The sequence below is a fragment of the Oncorhynchus keta genome, chromosome 23 (genome assembly GCF_023373465.1).
Source record: "Oncorhynchus keta strain PuntledgeMale-10-30-2019 chromosome 23, Oket_V2, whole genome shotgun sequence".
NCBI classification, from domain to species: Eukaryota; Metazoa; Chordata; class Actinopteri; order Salmoniformes; family Salmonidae; genus Oncorhynchus; species Oncorhynchus keta.
Genome location: NC_068443.1, coordinates 39,392,111 through 39,407,977, shown reverse-complemented (window position 1 = coordinate 39,407,977; position 15,867 = coordinate 39,392,111). Strand labels below are relative to the sequence as shown.

General features: G+C 40.8%; 9 non-coding genes across 9 annotated transcripts; all 9 read right to left on the bottom strand.

Annotated features, from left to right (window-relative positions):
• Nucleotides 1-14: 14 nt before the first annotated feature.
• Nucleotides 15-87, bottom strand: trnav-aac (transfer RNA valine (anticodon AAC)). Its single transcript has one exon. It is a non-coding gene; the product is annotated as a tRNA-Val (tRNA).
• Nucleotides 88-1,224: 1,137 nt separating this feature from the next.
• trnav-aac (transfer RNA valine (anticodon AAC)) lies at nt 1,225-1,297 on the bottom strand. The gene has a single exon. It is a non-coding gene; the product is annotated as a tRNA-Val (tRNA).
• A 1,138-nt stretch (nt 1,298-2,435) lies between these two features.
• trnav-aac (transfer RNA valine (anticodon AAC)) lies at nt 2,436-2,508 on the bottom strand. Its single transcript has one exon. It is a non-coding gene; the product is annotated as a tRNA-Val (tRNA).
• Nucleotides 2,509-3,648: 1,140 nt separating this feature from the next.
• Nucleotides 3,649-3,721, bottom strand: trnav-cac (transfer RNA valine (anticodon CAC)). The gene has a single exon. It is a non-coding gene; the product is annotated as a tRNA-Val (tRNA).
• A 1,106-nt stretch (nt 3,722-4,827) lies between these two features.
• On the bottom strand, nt 4,828-4,900 carry trnav-cac (transfer RNA valine (anticodon CAC)). Its single transcript has one exon. It is a non-coding gene; the product is annotated as a tRNA-Val (tRNA).
• A 1,138-nt stretch (nt 4,901-6,038) lies between these two features.
• Nucleotides 6,039-6,111, bottom strand: trnav-uac (transfer RNA valine (anticodon UAC)). Its single transcript has one exon. It is a non-coding gene; the product is annotated as a tRNA-Val (tRNA).
• A 5,998-nt stretch (nt 6,112-12,109) lies between these two features.
• Nucleotides 12,110-12,182, bottom strand: trnav-aac (transfer RNA valine (anticodon AAC)). The gene has a single exon. It is a non-coding gene; the product is annotated as a tRNA-Val (tRNA).
• A 1,610-nt stretch (nt 12,183-13,792) lies between these two features.
• Nucleotides 13,793-13,865, bottom strand: trnav-aac (transfer RNA valine (anticodon AAC)). Its single transcript has one exon. It is a non-coding gene; the product is annotated as a tRNA-Val (tRNA).
• Nucleotides 13,866-15,474: 1,609 nt separating this feature from the next.
• On the bottom strand, nt 15,475-15,547 carry trnav-aac (transfer RNA valine (anticodon AAC)). The gene has a single exon. It is a non-coding gene; the product is annotated as a tRNA-Val (tRNA).
• Nucleotides 15,548-15,867: the final 320 nt, after the last annotated feature.

Genomic DNA, 15,867 nt, shown 5'->3' with positions numbered 1-15,867 from the left:
AATTTGTTAGAAATTGTTTCCACCCGGTCTCAAACCGGGGACCTTTCGCGTGTTAGGCGAACGTGATAACCACTACACTACGGAAACCTGATGAGTGGAACACTAAGGGTGTGGCTGACTTTGGCTGGGTGGGGCATTTATCGCTCTCAGAACCAATTGAAAATCAGAAATTACTTAGTCCATTAATTAAGCAATAAGGCTTGAGAAGCCGGGAATTATGAGGTATTTTTTAAATATTTGTTTGATTAATAAAAACTATATGTTATTGCTTTGTCATTATGGGGTATTGTGTGTAGATAGATTTTATTTTATTTCATCCATTTTAGTATAAGTCTGTAACGTAACAAAATGTGGAAAAAAGTAAGGGGCCTGAAAACTTTCCGAATGCACTGTACCTATGCAGGCTAGCTTCTATTCCTTTGCAAGCAAGCCAACTAAATCTATCACACAATCACATCAAGCAGCTGAAATGACAGAAAACGATCTACATTTTTGTTTGTTTTACCTTGGATTATATTGCCATTTCTTTGGATATATCCATTACAATGACCCTGATAAATGAATTTGCCTGGCTCAGAGAAGCTGTCAGTCTGTTCACATTCATACAGATCGCACTGTGGAGATCCCCCAAAAAACGGCAACATTGATCCACAGGCCGGAGAGGTAGACAGCAAGGTTTAGATAAACCACAACTGTTTCAAACCAAATGCTAGCCTCTGGGCATTGGGAAATATTGAATATGACCTTTCGCGTGTGAGGCGAACGTGATAACCACTACACTACTGAAACTACAATAAAAAAGAGGAAGTCGTGGAAAATATTAGGAATGCCCACAAGTTTACCTCACATAATATCCCAAAGTGAGTACCACAGAAAGAGCCATAATACCCATTAAAAACTAGCGGTCAAACTGGAAAATGGTTCCAATCATTTTTCCACCCTTCATGTTCCCCACAGGGGATTTTAAAAACACTTAAAATAATGGCTGTGTTTCTTGTCGGCTTACCCTGGACTGGTAAACTATTTGAATCATTATGGACCTCAGACCACACGTAGCAGGAATATATTCAGAGCACCCAAGCTAGCCACACATGCAGAATGCGTTACGCGACAAAAAAGGTAAGTCTGAATACCAAATACTGAGAAGTGCGAAGGAAAAGCATGAATTCCGAAATTGGGACCGAGCCCTAAGTGAATAGGCTTACTGTCCAATTTGTTAAAAATTGTTTCCGCCCAGTCTCGAACCGGGGACCTTTCGCGTGTTAGGCGAACGTGATAACCACTACACTACAGAGACCTGATGAGTGGAACACTAAGGGTGTGGCTGACTTTGGCTGGGTGGGGCATTTATCGCTCTCAGAACCAATTGAAAATCAGAAATTACTTAGTCCATTAATTAAGCAATAAGGCTTGAGAAGCCGGGAATTATGAGGTATTTTTTAAATATTTGTTTGATTAATAAAAACTATATGTTATTGCTTTGTCATTATGGGGTATTGTGTGTAGATAGATTTTATTTTATTTCATCTATTTTAGTATAAGTCTGTAACGTAACAAAATGTGGAAAAAAGTAAGGGGCCTGAAAACTTTCTGAATGCACTGTACCTATGCAGGCTAGCTTCTATTCCTTTGCAAGCAAGCCAACTAAATCTATCACACAATCACATCAAGCAGCTGAAATGACAGAAAACGATCTACATTTTTGTTTGTTTTACCTTGGATTATATTGCCATTTCTTTGGATATATCCATTACAATGACCCTGATAAATGAATTTGCCTGGCTCAGAGAAGCTGTCAGTCTGTTCACATTCATACAGATCGCACTGTGGAGATCCCCCAAAAAACGGCAACATTGATCCACAGGCCGGAGAGGTAGACAGCAAGGTTTAGATAAACCACAACTGTTTCAAACCAAATGCTAGCCTCTGGGCATTGGGAAATATTGAATATGACCTTTCGCGTGTGAGGCGAACGTGATAACCACTACACTACTGAAACTACAATAAAAAAAGAGGAAGTCGTGGAAAATATTAGGAATGCCCACAAGTTTACCTCACATAATATCCCAAAGTGAGTACCACAGAAAGAGCCATAATACCCATTAAAAACTAGCGGTCAAACTGGAAAATGGTTCCAATCATTTTTCCACCCTTCATGTTCCCCACAGGGGATTTTAAAAACACTTAAAATAATGGCTGTGTTTCTTGTCGGCTTACCCTGGACTGGTAAACTATTTGAATCATTATGGACCTCAGACCACACGTAGCAGGAATATATTCAGAGCACCCAAGCTAGCCACACATGCAGAATGCGTTACGCGACAAAAAAGGTAAGTCTGAATACCAAATACTGAGAAGTGCGAAGGAAAAGCATGAATTCCGAAATTGGGACCGAGCCCTAAGTGAATAGGCTTACTGTCCAATTTGTTAAAAATTGTTTCCGCCCGGTCTCGAACCGGGGACCTTTCGCGTGTTAGGCGAACGTGATAACCACTACACTACAGAAACCTGATGAGTGGAATACTAAGGGTGTGGCTGACTTTGGCGGGGTGGGACATTTATCGTTCTCAGAACCTATTGAAAATCTGAAATTACTTAGTCCATTAATTAAGCAATAAGGCTTGAGAAGCCGGGAATTATGAGGTATTTTTAAAATATCTGTTTTATTAATAAAAACGATATGTTATCGCTTTGTCATTATGGGGCATTGTGTGTAGATAGATTTTATTTTATTTCGTCCATTTTAGTATAAGTCTGTAATGTAACAAAATGTGGAAAAAAGTAAGGGGTCTGAAAACTTTCCGAATGCACTGTACCTATGCAGGTTAGCTTCTATTCCTTTGCTAGCCAGCCAACTAAATCTATCACACAATCACATCAAGCAGCTGAAATGACAGAAAACGATCTACATTTTTGTTTGTTTTACCTTAGATTATATTGCCATTTCTTTGGATATATCCATTACAATGACCCTGATAAATGAATTTGCCTGGCTCAGAGAAGCTGTCAGTCTGTTCACATTCATACAGATCGCATGGTGGAGGTCCCCAAAAAAATGGCAACATTGATCCACAGGTCGGAGAGGTAGACAGCAAGGTTTAGATAAACCACAACTGTTTCAAACCAAATGCTAGCCTCTGGGCATTGGGAAATATTGAATATGACCTTTCGCGTGTGTGAGGCGAACGTGATTACCACTACACTACTGAAACTACAATACAAAAAGAGGAAGTCGTGGAAAATATTAGGAATGCCCACAAGACTACCTCACATAATATCCCAAATTGAGTACCACAGAAAGAGCCATAATACCCATTAAAAACTAGTGGTCAAACAGGAAAATGGTTCCAATCATTTTTCCACCCTTCATGTTCCCCACAGGGGATTTTAAAAACACTTAAAATAAGGGCTGTGTTTCTTGTCGGCTTACCCTGGAGTGGTAAACTATTTGAATCATTATGGACCTCAGACCACACGTAGCAGGAATATATTCAGAGCGCCCAAGCTAGCCACACATGCAGAATGCGTTACGCGACAAAAAAGGTAAGTTTGAATACCAAATACTGAGAAGTGCGAAGGAAAAGCATGAATTCCGAAATTGGGACCGAGCCCTGAGTGAATAGGCTTACTGTCCAATTTGTTAAAATTTGTTTCCGCCCGGTTTCGAACCGGGGATCTTTCGCATGTGAGGCGAACGTGATAACCACTACACTACGGAAACCTAATGAGTGGAATACTAAGGGTGTGGCTGACTTTTGGTGGGGTGGGACATTTATCGTTCTCAGAACCTATTGAAAATCTGAAATTATTTAGTCCATTAATTAAGCAATAAGGCTTGAGAAGCCGGGAATTATGAGGTATTTTTAAAATATCTGTTTTATTAATAAAAACGATATGTTATCGCTTTGTCATTATGGGGCATTGTGTGTAGATAGATTTTATTTTATTTCTGTCCATTTTAGTATAAGTCTGTAATGTAACAAAATGTGGAAAAAAGTAAGGGGCCTGAAAACTTTCCGAATGCACTGTACCTATGCAGGCTAGCTTCTATTCCTTTGCTAGCCAGCCAACTAAATCTATCACACAATCACATCAAGCAGCTGAAATGACAGAAAACGATCTACATTTTTGTTTGTTTTACCTTGGATTATATTGCCATTTCTTTGGATATATCCATTACAATGACCCTGATAAATGAATTTGCCTGGCTCAGAGAAGCTGTCAGTCTGTTCACATTCATACAGATCGCACTGTGGAGATCCCCAAAAAAACGGCAACATTGATCCACAGGCCGGAGAGGTAGACAGCAAGGTTTAGATAAACCACAACTGTTTCAAACCAAATGCTAGCCTCTGGGCATTGGGAAATATTGAATATGACCTTTCGCGTGTGAGGCGAACGTGATAACCACTACACTACTGAAACTACAATAAAAAAAGAGGAAGTCGTGGAAAATATTAGGAATGCCCACAAGTTTACCTCACATAATATCCCAAAGTGAGTACCACAGAAAGAGCCATAATACCCATTAAAAACTAGCGGTCAAACTGGAAAATGGTTCCAATCATTTTTCCACCCTTCATGTTCCCCACAGGGGATTTTAAAAACACTTAAAATAATGGCTGTGTTTCTTGTCGGCTTACCCTGGACTGGTAAACTATTTGAATCATTATGGACCTCAGACCACACGAAGCAGGAATGTATTCAGAGCGCCCAAGTCAGCCACACATGCGTTACGCAACTTAGAAAGGCAAGTCTGAATATCAAATACTGAGAAGTGCGAAGGAACCCCAAGGGAATAGGCTTACTGTCCAATTTCTTCAAATGTGTTTCCGCCCGGTTTCGAAACGGGGACCTTTCGCGTGTGAGGCAAACGTGATAACCACTACACTACAGAAACCTAATGAGTGGAATACTAAGGGTGTGGCTGACTTTGGCGGGTTGGGACATTTATCACTCTCAGAACCTGTTGAAAATCTGAAATTACTTAGTCCATTAATTAAGCAATAAGGCTTGAGAAGCTGAGAATTATGAGGTATTTTTAAAATATTTGTTTTATTAATAAAAACTATATGTTATCGCTTTGTCATTATGGGGTATTGTGTGTAGATAGATTTTATTTTATTTCATCCGTTTTAGTATAAGTCTGTAACGTAACAAAATGTGGAAAAAAGTAAGGGGCCTGAAAACTTTCCGAATGCACTGTACCTATGCAGGCTAGCTTCTTTTCCTTTGCTTGCCAGCCAACTAAATCTATCACACAATCACATCAAGCAGCTGAAGTGACAGAAAACGATCAACATTTTTGTTTGTTTTACCTTGGATTATATTGCCATTTCTTTGGATATATTCATTACAATGACCCTGATAAATGCATTTGCCTGGCTCAGAGAAGAGTTCAGTCTGTTCACATTCATACAGATCGCACGATGGTGGTCCCCAAAAAAACGGCAACATTGATCCACAGGTCGGAGAGGTAGACAGCAAGGTTTAGATAAACCACAACTGTTTCAAACCAAATGCTAGCCTCTGGGTATTGGGAAATATTGAATATGACCTTTTGTGTGTGAGGCGAACGTGATAACCACTACACTACTGAAACTACAATACAAAAAGAGGAAGTCGTGGAAAATATTTGGAATGCCCACAAGAATCCCTCACATAATATCCCAAATTGAGTACCACAGAAAGAGCCATAATATCCATTAAAAACTAGCGGTCATACAGGAAAATGGTTCCAATCATTTTTCCACCCTTCATGTTCCCCACAGGGGATTTTAAAAACACTTCAAATAAGGGCTGTGTTTCTTGTCGGCTTACCCTGGAGTGGTAAACTATTTGAATCATTATGGACCTCAGACCACACGTAGCAGGAATATATTCAGAGCGCCCAAGCTAGCCACACATGCAGAATGCGTTACGCGACAAAAAAGGTAAGTCTGAATACCAAATACTGAGAAGTGCGAAGGAAAAGCATGAATTCCAAAAATGGGACCGAGCCCTTAGTGAATAGGCTTACTGTCCAATTTGGACAAATCAGTTTCCGCCCGGTTTCGAACCGGGGACCATTCGCTTGTAAGGCGAACGTGATAACCACTACACTACGGAAACCTAATGAGTGGAATACTAAGGGTTTGGCTGACTTTTGCGGGGTGGGACATTTATCGTTCTCAGAACCTGTTGAAAATCTGAAATTACTTAGTCCATTAATTAAGCAATAAGGCTTGAGAAGCCGGGAATTATGAGGTATTTTTAAAATATCTGTTTTATTAATAAAAACGATATGTTATCGCTTTGTCATTATGGGGCATTGTGTGTGTAGATAGATTTTAGCCCTTAGTGAATAGGCTTACTGTCAAGCAGCTGAAATGACAGAAAACGATCTACATTTGTGTTTGTTTTACCTTGGATTATATTGCCATTTCTTTGGATATATCCATTACAATGACCCTGATAAATGAATTTGCCTGGCTCAGACTACGGAAACCTAATGAGTGTAAGGGAATACCCCCTGTATTGGACAAAAATGAATGGGAAGTCATTGGCATCGGACAAACGATATACACATTGTCCAATACCACCCAATTCGGCGTTGATTCATGCAAAGTGTATTGCAAATGCCATATGGCAATTGCCAGTTGTAACACTTTAAAAATCCAATAGGTGGCGAATCCGCTCCACCTTGGTTTTTTATATTGGAAATGTAACCCAAGTCAACGTCCAAAAGCAACATTTTGAAAAAATTTTTTTTTTTGTCAAAAACTTATCTGGACCGTTTTTCGAAATTCTTTCGATTTGTTTGTCAATTACACATGTGTTAGAACTGTATGAATATACTTTTGTCCAATTTTATTATCATAATTTATTATTTTTTTTACATGCGCATAAGGAATATGTTTTGTCCATTTTCAATATGATTTCATAGGATGTCAAAAGTCAAAAGTCAAAAATGTCAAAATTTTGTCAAAAACTTCACACACCCTTATAAAAGTGCTTTCTGGACCGTTTTTCGAAATTCTTTCGAATTTTGTGTCAATTACACATGTATAAGAACTGTATCAACATACTTTAGTTGTATTTTATTATCATTTTTTTTTTTTTTTACTTGTGCATAAGGAATATGATTTGTCCATTTACAATATGATTTCATAGGAAGTCAAAAGTCAAAGTCAAAAGGCACTTTTTTGGGGCCAAATGCCGAAATTTGACATGCTCAAAAATCCTGCAGAAATGCAAAATTGACTGGCCTGATGAACACAGGATGGCCGAGCAGTGATAGTTGTACCTTTCCATCACTCGTTGTGTTGATTTCATCATGTCCATTTGGTGATGTTTTTTCACTATAGAATCATATTGCAAGTGCACGTGCATTTGCAATATGTTTCAATGGGCATTTACCATATGAAATTTGACATGCTCAAAAATGCTAAATTGACTGGCCTGATGAACACAGGATGGCCGAGCAGTGATAGTTGTACCTTTCCATCACTCGTTGTGTTGATTTCATCATGTCCATTTGTTTATGTTTTCTCACTTTTGCAAAGTCACTGTGCATTTGCAATATGGTTCAATGGGCAGGTACCATCACGAATTTGTCATGCTATAGAAATCCTGCAGGAATGTGAAATTGACTGGCCCTATGAACTCGGGATGGCTGGGCAGTGATTCTGGTTCATCTGAATGGCTCGTTAGGGTTGATTTCAGAATGTCACTTTTGGTGATGGTACCTCACTGTTTAAACATATTGCAAATGGACAAGAGTCACCAGGAAGTCACCATCCATCAGTCAATTAGATATCATTCTGACACCAAACTGATACAAACTGACACTAAACCCACTTTTTCCAACTCGTTTAGTAGCCAACTATCACATACTTCATAGCTGGCCCAGAATTCACAACGCCTTTGGTTCAAACCATTAAAAAAAACCATAAAACACGTAGTTACATTCTAGCTGCGGGTCCATTTCATATGTTATGTGTAGGCCTAGCTGAGGCGACCCCGAATCCCAAGTTTCGGCTCGATCGGTCATTTGGTGTCCGAGCAAAACCCTAATTGGTGCTGAAAATTCACTTTTTTCCATGACTTGCTACGGGGTCCTTGAATGAGCTATCGGACAGAAACGTTGGGGTCTGTCTATATGGGCCGAGACGGTCGCAATGCACCTAGTCTTGCAACTCTGGGACATTTCTAAATGTCGCCATTTTCGTGATGCAAAAATGAATTGAAGTCATTGCAAATGTACGAAGCTGTTTCTCGGTCCGAGAAACGTCTAGAGCCACGTAACTCACCACGCACTATCGACCTGAGGTCTAGAACAGGATTCTAAAGTTTCGGAACTCGGTTCTTTAAAAGTTCCAACAAGGTTAACCAATGCAGGCAGTGTATGTCTCTACGCACCCCAATGGGTCCCTACTTCCAAGCTGTGTGTGTGTGTGATTTAGTTTTCCTTTTAAATCTTATGGGGAAAATGACTGATTTACAGTTCATGGGGGTTGCCTAATCACACATCTGAAGTTTTGGACAGATCTGACTTTTTTAACCCTTCGAAACAGCCCCTGAGACACCAATTATGGCACTTCCGGTTGGCACAGGAAGCTATAAGTCAACACATATCCTCATTGGGGTATGCTCTTACAGAATCCTGAGTTTTAAGTCTTTACGTTAAGAACTGACTGATTTACACAGGGTTGAATGCACTATGTCTATCAAACTGCAGGCAGGGTATGGAAAAACACTTTTAGGGTGATTTTAACCACTTCCGGTTGGTCCAGGAAGCTTAGAATCAACACAGGTAGACCTCATACTGGCCTGATGGACTGTTACCAAAGACAAGTTCATACGGCATTCATAACCCATATAGGCTTCAGGTTTAATTTAGGGGTGCAGGCAATGTATTCCTATGGGGAGAGAAGTCAATGCAAACTCTTTGAAGTAAACACATTATTTTAACTATTAAGGGTTAATGCCACACGGTCAAGGTTAGGCTTGCACGGATCGGGAGGACCTTAGGAACGTACAAGAGGTTGAATTGTGCTTCTCACCCTAACGGTTCTCTCTCTGTCACCCAAAATCAAATGACGTTGTGGGGCAGGCTTCATTTTGGGCCTACTTTTCTCATGGTCGCTGCGCTCAAACCGAGCGAGCTACGGTCAAGCGGGATATCTCGTTGAACTCGGCACGGCCTAGAGATTATGTTTATGCCATTGCCTGCTCTCTGTGTCTTTGAGCACCGCACTTTTTAACTGCATCCTCGCTGTGTGTGCGTGTGAGAGCTTTTCTTTGACATCTGTTGGGAGAAATGACTAATTTACAGTTCATGAGGGTTACCTAGTCACACATATGAAGTTTAGGAAAGATGTGACTTTTTTAACCCTTCAAAACAGACAATGTGACCCAATTAAAGGCACTTCCGGTTGGCACAGGAAGCTATAAGTAAACACATGTCTTGATTGACATAGACACTTACAGAATCCTGAGTTTTAAGTCTTTAAGTTAAGAATTGACTGATCTACGATCTACACAGAGTTGAATGTAGTCATTTTCACCTTTGAAGGTTATGTACATTAAAACACCTTTTGGGTCAATTTAACCACTTCCGTTTGCTCCAGGAAGCTTAGAATCGACACAGGTAGACCTCATAGTGGTCTGATGGACTGTCATAGAAGACAGGTTCATTAGGCATTCATAACCCACATAGGCTTCAGGTTGAATTTAGAGGTGCAGGCAATGTATTCCTATGGGGAGAGAAGTCAATGCAAACTCTTTGATGTAAACACCTTCTTTTAACTGTTAAGGGTTATTGCCACAGGGTCACGGTTAGGCTTGCACAGATCGGGAGGACCTTAGGAATGTACCTGAGGTCGAATTGTGCTTCTCACCTTAACGGTTCTCTCACTGTCACCCAAAAGCAAATGACATTGAGGGCCAGCCTTCATTTTGGGCCTACTTTTGTAATGGTCGCTGTGCTTAGACCGAGCGAGCTACGGTCAAGCGGGGCATCTTGTTGAACTCGGCACGGCCTAGAGAATATGGAAATGCCATTGTAGGCTTTGTGTGTCTTTAAGCACTGCACTTTGTCACTCCATCCTTGCTGTGTGTGTGTTTCTGTGTGTGTGTGTGTGTGAGAGAGAGCTTTTCTTTGACATCTGTTGGGAGAAATGACTGACTTACAGTTTATGGGGGTTGCCTAATCACACATATGAAGTTTTGAAAAGATCAGACCTTTTTAACCCTTGGAAACTGCCACTGTGACACTATTTAAGGCACTTCCGGTTGGCACAGGAAGCTATAAATAAACTCATATCATGATTGGGGTATGCCTTTACAGAATCCTGAGTTTTAAGTCTTTACGTTAAGAACTGAGTTATTTACGGAGGGTTTAGTGAGTGTGTGTTATTTCAGAAAATCATAGAAAATCACAGAAATCTCGCAGAGCTCCGCAGCACACTTTAAAAAGATTCGTAAGAACACCCTGCAACTGGATCTGTAACCGTTGGAGAAAAAAAAACCTATTCGTGAACATCACCAATCTGTCGTTGTACGATTTCTCTTAAATGACGATAGATAAATGGCTGGTTCTTTTTTTATTGACACCGGAGGCTCCTTGACTTTGACGTGAAGTGGAAAAATAATTTCTCTATTTTCATTTTGGACCTTTAATCCCAGATAAATGGCCATAACTCAAAAACTGTTGAGGCCTAGACGCCCGAACAAGACGCCTAGACATCTTGTTCGGGGCCAACTGCCCATTATGCCAAACCTATGCTCACGAGTTTCGGCTTCAAAATATTTTCCGTTTTCGAGATAAGGCCCCGTCGTGAATCGTGATGTTTTGTCCAATAGCAATATGATTGCTTATGCCCTCTTGTGGGAATTTCCGGGACAGCGGAAAAATGACCAAAATCTTGTTATTTTTGTCAAACGGAAACCGAATGTCAGACAAAGTTCATTTGATGACTTCCTGGTTGGTCCGGCCCTGCTGCTCGGCCCGACGCCGTCCGCGAATTTTACAAACGATTTTGGACGTCTAGTAAGGGACCGTACATTTGCAATATGGACTTTCTCAATAACCATACAGCAACTGCCGAAATCTTCCCTTAAGATATGGAATACTAAGGGTGTGGCAGACTTTGGCGGGGTGGGACATTTATTGCTCTCAGAACCTATTGAAAATCTGAAATGACTTAGTCCATTAATTAAGCAATAAGGCTTGAGAAGCCGGGAATTATGAGGTATTTTTAAAATATCCGAAAACTTTCCGAATGCACAGTACCTATGCAGGCTAGCTTCTTTTCCTTTGCTAGCCAGCCAACTAAATCTATCACACAATCACATCAAGCAGCTGAAATGACAGAAAACGGTCTACATTTTTGTTTGTTTTACCTTGGATTATATTGCAATTTCTTTGGATATATATCCATTACAATGACCCTGATAAATGAATTTGCCTGGCTCAGAGAAGCTGTCAGTCTGTTCACATTCATACAGATCGCATGGTGGAGGTCCCCAAAAAAAGGGCAACATTGATCCACAGGTCGGAGAGGAAGACAGCAAGGTTTAGATAAACCACAACTGTTTCAAATCAAATGCTAGCCTCTGGGCATTGGGAAATATTGAATATGACCTTTCGCGTGTGAGGCGAACGTGATAACCACTACACTACTGAAACTACAATACAAAAAGAGGAAGTTGTGGAAAATATTAGGAATGCCCACAAGTCTACCTCACATAATATCCCAAAGTGAGTACCACAGAAAGAGCCATAATACCCATTAAAAACTAGCGGTCAAACAGGAAAATGGTTCCAATCGTTTTTCAACCCTTCATGTTCCCCACAGGGGATTTTAAAAACACTTAAAATAAGGGCTGTGTTTCTTGTCGGCTAACCCTGGCATGATAAACTATTTGAATCATTATGGACCTCAGACAACACGTAGCAGGAATATATTCAGAGCGCCCAAGCTAGCCACACATGCAGAGTGCGTTATGCGACAAAAAAAAGGTAAGTCTGAATACCAAATACTGAGAAGTGCGAAGGAAAAGTATGAATTCCGAAATTGGGACCGAGCCCGAAGTGAATAGGCTTACTGTCCAATTTGTTAAAAGGTGTTTCTGCCCGGTCTCAAACCGGGGACCTTTCGCGTGTTAGGCGAACGTGATAACCACTACACTACAGAAACCTGATGAGTGGAGTACTAAGGGTGTGGCTGACTTTGGCTGGGTGGGGCATTTATCGCTCTCAGAACCAATTGAAAATCAGAAATTACTTTGTCCATTAATTAAGCAATAAGGCTTGAGAAGTCGGGAATTATGAGGTATTTTTAAAATATTTGTTTTATTAATAAAAACTATATGTTATTGCTTTGTCATTATGGGGTATTGTGTGTAGATAGATTTTATTTTATTTCATCCATTTTAGTATAAGTCTGTAACGTAACAAAATGTGGAAAAAAGTAAGGGGCCCGAAAACTTTCCGAATGCACTGTACCTATGCAGGCTAGCTTCTTTTCCTTTGCACAGCCAGAAGAGGACGGGCCACCCCACATATGCTCTCTCTAATTCTCTCTTTCTTTCTCTCTCTCGGAGGACCTGAGCCCTAGGACCGTGCCCCAGGACTACCTGACATGATGACTCCTTGCTGTCCCCGGTCCACTTGACTGTGCTGCTGCTCCAGTTTCAACTGTTCTGCCTTGTTATTATTCGACCATGCTGGTCATTTATGAACATTTGAACATCTTGGCCATGTTCTGTTATAATCTCCACCCGGCACAGCCAGAAGAGGACTGGCCACCCCACATAGCCTGGTTCCTCTCTAGGTTTCTTCCTAGGTTTTGGCCTTTCTAGGGAGTTTTTCCTAGCCACCGTGCATCTACACCTGCATTGCTTGCTGTTTGGGGTTTTAGGCTGGGTTTCTGTACAGCACTTTGAGATATCAGCTGATGTACGAAGGGCTATATAAATAAATTTGATTTGATTTGATTTGATGCTAGCCAGCCAACTAAATCTATCACACAATCACATCAAGCAGCTGAAACGACAGAAAACTATCTACATTTTTGTTTGTTTTATCTTGGATTATATTGCCATTTCTTTGGATATATCCATTACAATGACCCTGATAAATGAATTTGCCTGGCTCAGAGAAGCTGTCAGTCTGTTCACATTCATACAGATCGCACGGTGGAGGTCCCCAAAAAAACGGCAACATTGATCCACAGGTCGGAGAGGTAGACAGCAAGGTTTAGATAAACCACAACTGTTTCAAACCAAATGCTAGCCTCTGGGCATTGGGAAATATTGAATATGACCTTTCGCGTGTGAGGCGAACGTGATAACCACTACACTACTGAAATTACAATACAAAAAGAGGAAGTCGTGGAAAATATTAGGAATGCCCACAAGTCAACCTCACATAATATCCCAAAGTGAGTACCACAGAAAGAGCCATAATACCCATTAAAAACTAGCGGTCAAACAGGAAAATGGTTCCAATCGTTTTTCCACCCTTCATGTTCCCCACAGGGGATTTTAAAAACACTTAAAATAAGGGCTGTGTTTCTTGTCGGCTAACCCTGGCATGATAAACTATTTGAATCATTATGGACCTCAGACCACACGGAGCAGGAATGTATTCAGAGCGCCCAAGCTAGCCACACATGCAGAGTGCGTTACGCGACTAAAATAGGTAAGTCTGAATACCAAATACTGAGAAGTGCGAAGGAAAAGCATGAATTCCGAAATTGGGACCGAGCCCGAAGTGAATAGGCTTACTGTCCAATTTGTTAAAAAGTGTTTCCGCCCGGTCTCGAACGGGGGACCTTTCACATGTTAGGCGAACGTGATAACCACTACACTACGGAAACCAGATGAGTGAAATACTAAGGGTGTGGCTGACTTTGGCTGGGTGGGACATTTATCGCTCTCAGAACCTATTGAACATCAGAAATTACTTAGTCCATTAATTAAGCAATAAGGCTTGAGAAGCCGGGAATTATGAGGTATTTTTAAAATATTTGTTTTATTAATAAAAACGATATGTTATTGCTTTGTCATTATGGGGTATTGTGTGTAGATAGATTTTATTTTATTTCATCCATTTTAGTATAAGTCTGTAACGTAACAAAATGTGGAAAAAGTAAGGGGCCCGAAAACTTTCCGAATGCACTGTACCTATGCAGGCTAGCTTCTTTTCCTTTGCACAGCCAGAAGAGGACGGGCCACCCCACATATGCTCTCTCTAATTCTCTCTTTCTTTCTCTCTCTCGGAGGACCTGAGCCCTAGGACCGTGCCCCAGGACTACCTGACATGATGACTCCTTGCTGTCCCCGGTCCACTTGACTGTGCTGCTGCTCCAGTTTCAACTGTTCTGCCTTGTTATTATTCGACCATGCTGGTCATTTATGAACATTTGAACATCTTGGCCATGTTCTGTTATAATCTCCACCCGGCACAGCCAGAAGAGGACTGGCCACCCCACATAGCCTGGTTCCTCTCTAGGTTTCTTCCTAGGTTTTGGCCTTTCTAGGGAGTTTTTCCTAGCCACCGTGCTTCTACACCTGCATTGCTTGCTGTTTGGGGTTTTAGGCTGGGTTTCTGTACAGCACTTTGAGATATCAGCTGATGTACGAAGGGCTATATGAATAAATTTGATTTGATTTGATTTGATGCTAGCCAGCCAACTAAATCTATCACACAATCACATCAAGCAGCTGAAATGACAGAAAACGATCTACATTTTTGTTTGTTTTACCTTGGATTATATTGCCATTTGTTTGGATATATCCATTACAATGACCCTGATAAATTAATTTGCCTGGCTCAGAGAAGCTGTCAGTCTGTTCACATTCATACAGATCGCACGGTGGAGGTCCCCAAAAAAACGGCAACATTGATCCACAGGTCGGAGAGGTAGACAGCAAGGTTTAGATAAACCACAACTGTTTCAAACCAAATGCTAGCCTCTGGGCATTGGGAAATATTGAATATGACCTTTCGCGTGTGAGGCGAATGTGATAACCACTACACTACTGAAACTACAATACAAAAAGAGGAAGTCGTGGAAAATATTAGGAATGCCCACAAGTCAACCTCACATAATATCCCAAAGTGAGTACCACAGAAAGAGCCATAATACCCATTAAAAACTAGCGGTCAAACAGGAAAATGGTTCCAATCGTTTTTCCACCCTTCATGTTCCCCACAGGGGATTTTAAAAACACTTAAAATAAGGGCTGTGTTTCTTGTCGGCTTACCCTGGCATGATAAACTATTTGAATCATTATGGACCTCAGACCACACGGAGCAGGAATGTATTCAGAGCGCCCAAGCTAGCCACACATGCAGAGTGCGTTACGCGACTAAAATAGGTAAGTCTGAATACCAAATACTGAGAAGTGCGAAGGAAAAGCATGAATTCCGAAATTGGGACCGAGCCCGAAGTGAATAGGCTTACTGTCCAATTTGTTAAAAAGTGTTTCCGCCCGGTCTCGAACGGGGGACCTTTCACATGTTAGGCGAACGTGATAACCACTACACTACGGAAACCAGATGAGTGAAATACTAAGGGTGTGGCTGACTTTGGCTGGGTGGGACATTTATCGCTCTCAGAACCTATTGAACATCAGAAATTACTTTGTCCATTAATTAAGCAATAAGGCTTGAGAAGCCGGGAATTATGAGGTATTTTTAAAATATTTGTTTTATTAATAAAAACTATATGTTATTGCTTTGTCATTATGGGGTATTGTGTGTAGATAGATTTTATTGTATTTCATCCATTTTAGTATAAGTCTGTAACGTAACAAAATGTGGAAAAAAGTAAGGGGCCTGAAAACTTTCCGAATGCACTGTACCTATGCAGGCTA